Genomic DNA, 7,980 nt, shown 5'->3' on the forward strand with positions numbered 1-7,980 from the left:
TTCAAAATGTAGAAAATTTCTCCACTAACTACCTGCTTGGTGCAGGGCTTGACGTGCCAACGCAGATTCCCACACACATCAGGAACTGGACGGATGATTGCTTGTGGGTTATGGACCGCAGTTTTGAAATAACGGGTTAACTTAAAGTTAAAAGTAGTAAGATGTGTCATGTTAAGAACTCTAAGGTAGGTGTGTTAAACATTTCTCTATAGATTGCAGAAGCAATCAGTTTCACTAAACCAAACCAAACTATCCGAGTCTAAACCATTTCTACCATATCCAAACAACGAGTTAATGATTAACTGCGATCGAGCCTTTTTAAAATGCGTTAAGCACTCAGCGCGTCAAATCGACCATATAAAGCTAAAAATAATAATCAAACGCTGAATAGTGGTGTATCAGCATTATCCACTCTTGCTTGCAACATATTGTGTTCAATAACCTCTAATGCTCTGATGATTTCCAGTCGACCTTTTTCAACGTCCAGGATTAGATCAATCGAAAAGATCGAAGTAAATTCTATATCATCTGTACTATGACAATCCCGAGTAAAAAAGTAGGTAAATACCTGGATATGGTACCATGTATTGAAATTGAATAAATTTGGTACAACCTTGGAATTTTTCCATTTTTCAGGAGAATATGCCAACTGAAAACATTTGTTAAACATATCAACCAAAAATGAAAATCCAATAATCTTCCAGAGGATTCCTTGATGAGGATAGTTAAATTCCATCATCGTCAGGGAAATTCATGTTGTTGATTTTTTATATAAAAGTTCTCACTTCTCCCAAATTAGTCTTCCAGGAATTTTCGAAAACGTTCTCTTAATTGGGGATGCTTTCGTAATCCTGAGTAACATGATTTTTAGTTGTCTAGTGAGTCCTAATTTAAAATTGTGTGCGCTTTGTTTTCTTCTCTCAATTCATTCCAAAATAGGCATCAGGTATTTTTTCAAATTTTTAGATAATTTCCAAAAGAGGTTAGAGCCAGGGTCCAAAATTTTTTTTTGTTTCTCAATTGAGTACATCGTTTTTTTTTCATTTTTTTTTAAAGGGTGTCCACGATTAAATTGCCACACTATGAAATTGCTCTAACTTTTTAACCATTGGGTAGAATTTAATGAAAATTTGGGTGGATTTAGTTCATAGTGCATTATTTACAAGTTTTAAAGTCCTGTGATCAAAACTCGCGGAAATGGAGTCGAAAGAACAGCTCGTGCGTGATAAAATCTTGCGCATTCATCACGAGAACAAGGATCTCTCGCATCGTTCCATCGCTAAAACGTTGGAAATCGCGAATACCACGGTGTCGCGAATGATTAAGCGGTTCGAGGAACGACTGACCACCGATCGGAAGCCCAGAAGAGAAGGAAAAAGCATTCCGTACAACACCAAAAATCACAACCGCGTAGTTGGAGCCTTCAACCGGAACCCGAACGCCTCCGTTCGGGATGTGGATAAGAACCTGCACCTAAGCCGAAGTTTTGTCCAGAAGGCCAAAACTAAGGCTGGGCTTCAAACGTTCAAGGTACACAAAAGGCCCCTAATCGCAACGAGGAGCAGAACAAGTCTGCCAAAACCCGTGCCAGGAAGTTGTACCTCAACATGTGAAGGCCGGCTTCAAACAGATCCCCGGCAACCTGCTTTCAAGGTTAAGGATATGTTCAGCGTTCCGGAGCATGTCCGCACTCAGACGATGTCCAAATTTGCGAAGAAATTACTGGTTTGGCAAGCTATCTGTAGGTGCGGGAAGCGGAGTGCACTTTTCGTGACCCAGGACACGATGAACGGACAGGTGTACATGAAAGAGTGCCTTCAAAAGCGGCTGCTCCCTCTCCTGAAGGCCCACAACGTCCCATCAATCTTCTGGCCGAATTTGGCCTCATCCTGCCATATAATTTTCATAGCAGGATAATAGCCTTCTCACGGAATAAAATTTTACTTCACATTTTGGTATTGTTAAAATATTGGAATTTGTTTAAGTTTTGAGAGCATTGTCAATATCAAGTTTTTTTTGCAAAGAAATGTTAACATTAAGATTACTATCGATATATGCTTCATATGTATTCCAGTCGGCTCGAAATAATTGAATGTGGAGCTGATCGGATTGAGAATTGCTACATATTTGAGTTGTAGCTGGGACATGATCAGAAAAAAATCAATGTGAGTATTCAGTTGGCTTCAAAGCTGTCTAGAGGCGGTTAAGACCAAATCAATCGTAAAAGGATTCCTAGAGGAGAAAACAAGTAGGACACAGGGTATTGAAATGAGAAATATCCTGAAGAGCACTTATCAAATAAAATTTTGCCGTTTCAATTACTTTGCTAATTATTCCATGAGCGATGTTTGGCATTAAAGTTAACAATGACAAAAAATGGGCAAATTGAGGCAAATTAACTTGCTGCCCAGTGCATTGTGAAGGCTAATATGCAGCTATGAAAGTATATTTACCAAGCTGTGTTTCAACAGAAACACCGAAAATTTCAAAAACTTTGGTTTCAAATGACGAAAAAAGTTGATGTTTTATATGCCTATGAATGATAATTGTAACTCCACTACATGTTTCATCCAGTCGATCATTACGATAGACAAAAAAGTTTAAATCTCTTTCGAGTTTGGATTCGAATGAATCAAATGAATTCGTTTCAAATGAATTTCAGTAATAACTGCTATTTGTATGTTATTAGCTGTTAGCAAATTAAACAGCTCGTCCTCTTTACCATTCAACGAAACGAGCATTCCAATTCAAAATATTTCAAAAAAAAAAAAACTTTGGAGCTGGCATGGAGAAACGTAATTTGTTAACAATGTTGTTAGTAAATTTTACACCAACTTGGACTGCTTCAGCCATAGTGGTGTTTTTGAACATTGCGTCAATTATTAGATTCAATTGTTCAATTAAAAATCAAAATCAGAGGGAGACATTTTACTAGTTAAATTTTCATTTGATTCTCTGTAGGGACTTTTCGTTGACAAAGACCCGGAATAGAAGTTACCCGCGGTGGCATAAGCATGGCCAGCATGGGTGTTTCCATTTGATTTAACAGTTACCCGTAGGAAGAAAATTTGACGCTGAAATTTCCTGCAACAACATTGACATAGAAATTTCCTTGGGTATTTCCAATAAAACGGCTAACCAACGGAAGAAAATTAGCATGTGAAGGAGCATGATTATAATTTACTTGATGGGTATGATTATTAAGCAATCGATCATTAACTGAAATATGAGAATTGTTGAAGATTCTGCCTGGGGAATTCTGGCTACGAAAAACGTTGCCGTTCACCTTCCTGGTACGAGCCTCAACGATTCGTTTGCGCGGAGAGCAATGCCAAAAGTCAGTTTAGTAGTCATAAGAAAAAAAAGTGCTTTTCTCTTCAAGATATATAAGAAGTTCGTGATCTTTAAGACTTTCCAGTAAAACGCGACAGTCTCCTTTCTTTGCAATTTGGAAGGAAACCCTGATTCCCCTAATGCAGTTCAAGATCTCATGCTTAAATCCTCCAAATTTGAAACAATGAATGAATGAATTTTCTTTATTAGAGAGACTTTCAGCCCTTGGCTGGTTCGTCTCTAATTTGAAACAACTGACCACGATAGGCGGCACTTTTTGTTTCCTCACTTGAAAAAAAGAGCCTGGGCTAGAGGCTGCTTCGATTTGGTGTTCGGAAAATTTGTCTAAAGCATCGAACTGATTGTTTATTTCGATGCAACTATCGATTATAACCATTTCACCATTGGAAGAAAGTACGAATTCTGGAAAGCGTCTTTTCATCCATTTTGCCACGTTTAGTGCCCAGGTCCAAACAAGGATCCAAAAGGAATCAATAAGTAGAAAAAAAAGTAGCACTGAAAAGTACTGTTTTGTAGCACTAAGAAGTACTGTATCATTGCTTTAGGTAATTTTAATAACTTCCGAGAGCAGAACTACCTATAACCTGGGAGGGAGACACAGATACTACACACGAAATATTCAACAACACTTTTCCAAATTGCAAGAGAACTTCCGCCCACCAACGACAATCAAGGCAGGCTTGGGAAAAATTGCTAGTTTTCTTTTGATGTGTACCTGCGATCTTTCTGGACAAACTTGAAAAAAGGGCCCTAGGTTTATGTGCACATAATTTTAATTTTGATTGGAAAAGAGTATTATAATAAATCTTCGAACTGTTTAGTAGAATACCTGTAAGTAGATGAAAAAACCGAATTTAGTACTATACCATTTAATTCCACTAGAGTTTGTATCCTTTGACAGATACGCGTATTTCGACCTCAACTGTAAGGCCGTCTTCAGTGTCGTGTACTAGACTCGACTTAGAAAAGAGTAAAAAGATGCGTATTTCAGTACTTTATATTCGATCAAACTGAAAGGTGCTATCGTGGCATTGTTTTGGGTGTGCAGGAATTGATTTTCAACCGATTGTTGTCAACTTTGTTGAAATGCAAAAATATGTTTTGATTAATCACGCGCTTTTTTCATGTTTGTCCATTCTTTAAGATCTGTGCTCACAGTGACAGTTCGTGACAGCAGAATCTCGGCTCACTATGACGTACATAAATTTTGTATCGGTTTCTCCCTCCCACCCTATAACTGCATATTTGTAACATTCGACAAAAGTAGGCATTGAGTAAACTGCCCATAACTGCAAAACAGTCAAATTCGACATTTTTGACAAACTGGAATTAATAACATGAAGAGTCATCAAATGATAAACACTTTCGATCAAATTACTAAAATCTGTTAAATTGTTCTAGAAAATTCGAAAAAAAATACCAAGTTTTGTCACTTTGTTAATAATAATCGCAAAACAGTTACATTCAGATTATAAATGAGCCTCGTAAAGTAATGGCAATGAAATTTCTATCAGAATAATTTTCTGACCATTTACCTAGTATGCGATATGAGTTGTACAAAGTATCAGCCTCAAATAAGCACTTTTGAGTTCCTGGTAATTTTTAGAAATTTCTGTTTCCTCCCACACTGCCATAAAATACATACTTGGTATTCCATTTACGCAATGCCAACTTTTGTCGAATGTTACAAATATGCAGTTATGGGCAGTAAATGGAATACCAAGTGTGCTTTTTATGGCAGTATGGGAGGAAACCTATTTTTTTTTAAATTACTAAGAACTCAAAAGTGCTTATTTGAGGTTGAAATTTTGTAGAACTCATATCAAATACGGGGTGAAGGCAGGTCCGTCACACTCGGGCTCAGATTGGGTACCACTTCTAGTACTGCATTTCGTCCCTCGGTAATGCAAAAGGTACCCAAGTTTGACAGATCGCAGTACACTTTTCACGGCACTCTAGATTACCCTATGAGTCATAAAATTTTAGGCAACTGCAAGGGACATGGAGGTCTTTAATTTGTCTTTGGTGAAGGGACAGAAAATAATTCTGATATAAATTTTGTTGCTCATGTACAATTTCAATGTGACTTTTATGCGATTAGAATTGCGAATGTGACAATGATTTTCGAATTTTCTAGAACAATCTCACAGATTTCAGTAAGTTGATTGAAAGTATTTATAATTTGATGACTTTCCCCGGTATTAGCTCGAAATTGTCCAAAATGTCGAATGTGATAAATATGCAATTATGGACTGAGAACTTCTGGTCTAATCTTACTCAAAAATAGTGAGATCTATTAGCTTTACCGGACTGAGTTACGTTCTCATCCATTTCATTCAACTTGAAATCTTTAATTAACGTTGCAAGAGTGCAACGACACCTGTTCTAGATCGACTGCATTTCGTTTTTCATAACAGAACATACCTACATAGTCAATATAGTGCCAATCGGATCGCGCACAGTCAGATCCAATTCCTTTTTCTGCAATCCAGTTTAAACTTCCATCCAATGCACTGACCGGTTTGTTTTATCGTTACGGTGACTTTTAGTTTTACTTCTTATGTTCGTAACCGATGAAATTGTTGGGAAACGCATAGTAATGTTTTGCATGTGTCAAAACGTTATCAATCAAAATCATATGGAATATGTTGGACACATAAAACTAATCAGCAAATTTCATATTTGGGAGGCTGTTTCACCATAAGAACGGACAAAAGACCGGTAAAATTTTTAAAAGTGGCCCATGCAAGCAACTGAGTGACTGCTAACGAATGGGAGGCAAAAATGGGGTGTAGAGTAAATCATGTTGCAGTGTTAGAAATACATATAGATATTCACTTTTTATAAAACATAAAGAAAAAAAAATGTTAAATTGATATATCAACCATGAACGCTAAGCTACTTCTTGAAAAATTTCTTGTAGATAAAGTTGAAAATAACAACATCTTGAAGAGTATAACCCTTATTAATCCACACCACAACCGTATCCATCTTCGGATCCATTCACCTTTATGCCTCATTCTGCCCGATGTGATCTGGTTTATAGCTGCTTGCGGCTGACTCCGTGTCGCGCCATTTCAGCTCGGTATCGCTTGGTCGTGTAAGGTGTCGGCCAGGGTAGACGCGTCACGCGAAGCGACGCGAAAATTGCCTGGGAAGGAATAACAATTATTAATAATGAAATGTCAAACTCCAAAGGATTTTCGCGTCGCTTCGCGTGACGCGTCTACCCTGGCCGCGCCCTAATGCCACTTTGCGACTCGTTCAGGCTTCAACCATTACCTACCATCCATCGGACGAAGTCGCTCACGGTGGCATTAGGGTGGCCCATAATGATCAATCTACGAACAACATTTGAATTCGTATTACATTTTCGGCCACAGGTAGCGGTAGGTAGATGAATTTCATCCTTTCTTCTTCTTCTTCTTCTTGACATTACGTCCTCACTGGGACAAAGCCTGCTTCTTAACTTCTTCAATGAACACATCCACACTTATTAACTGAGAGCTTTCTTTGCCAAAGTTGCCATTTGAACGGCAGATACGATGATACTTTATGTCCATGGAGGTCAAGGAAATTTCCATTACGAAAAGATCCTGGACCGATCGGGATTTGAACCCAGACACCTTCAGTATGGCTTTGCCTTGTAGCCGCTGACTCCACTCGGCTAAGGAAGACATTTCTTTCTTTATTGATTTGAAAACTCCTCAATTGATAGAGAAAAGACTGCGGTTTGTTGTTAGTTTTTTTTGTTGAAAAACAAAAAGGTTATGCTTAGTAATACCTAAACTCATTTTTCCCGGGGTAGAGCGACAGACCGTAAAATAATATTAGTTTTCAAGTGCTCCGATTTTGTTCAAAATTTGTAAGTCCGAATTTCAATATATTTTGGTCAGTATACTGGTCTGGTCAGTAGCGCAACCAGGATTTGGTTCTAGGGGGGGTTTTGTAAACTTTAAGGTTTATTTTTGAAAACGTAGTTATGTTTAAAAATTAGTCGAGAAATTCATGTATATCACACTTTTTTAACACATATATCAAAAATAGATTGAACAATATAACAATATATTTGCATGATACGATTCAATCGCTCTTCATCTGTGTTACTGCTGAAATATGTTTTCAAGTTTTTCTACAATGACCGCAGCAATTTACAATAGAACTTATTGCCACGATTCTTGCAGTAGGTCAGAAGTAAATCACCATTGGAGAACTTGACTTGTAAATCCAAAAAATTGAGTTGAGAGTCAGAAAGGTGTTTTGCTTTCATTGTGAAGATTTTATGAACAAAAATGTGTAATATTTCAAAATTTTCAATGCGACCAACTTTGTTTTAGGATGACTCTGTAACCAGACTGAACAACTACTATATTGGGACGCTTATTCGTCGTATCTAAATGGGACAAGTCGGAATCATATTTTACCAACAATTTCACTAAAAAAGACTCAATTTTCATGCATCCTTTTTCCTAAAAATTCAATGTAATTCATTATCAACACCTGCAAAATATCGAAAATGTTAGAACGCTCAATAAGGCAGAGATGCTTCCACCAGATGCTTAATGCATTCTGAGATTTTCAATCTATAAAAACCGAAGAATAGCTTCTTCGGGAATTCATATGCTC

This window comes from Aedes aegypti, chromosome 3 (genome assembly GCF_002204515.2).
Source record: "Aedes aegypti strain LVP_AGWG chromosome 3, AaegL5.0 Primary Assembly, whole genome shotgun sequence".
NCBI classification, from domain to species: domain Eukaryota; kingdom Metazoa; phylum Arthropoda; class Insecta; order Diptera; family Culicidae; genus Aedes; species Aedes aegypti.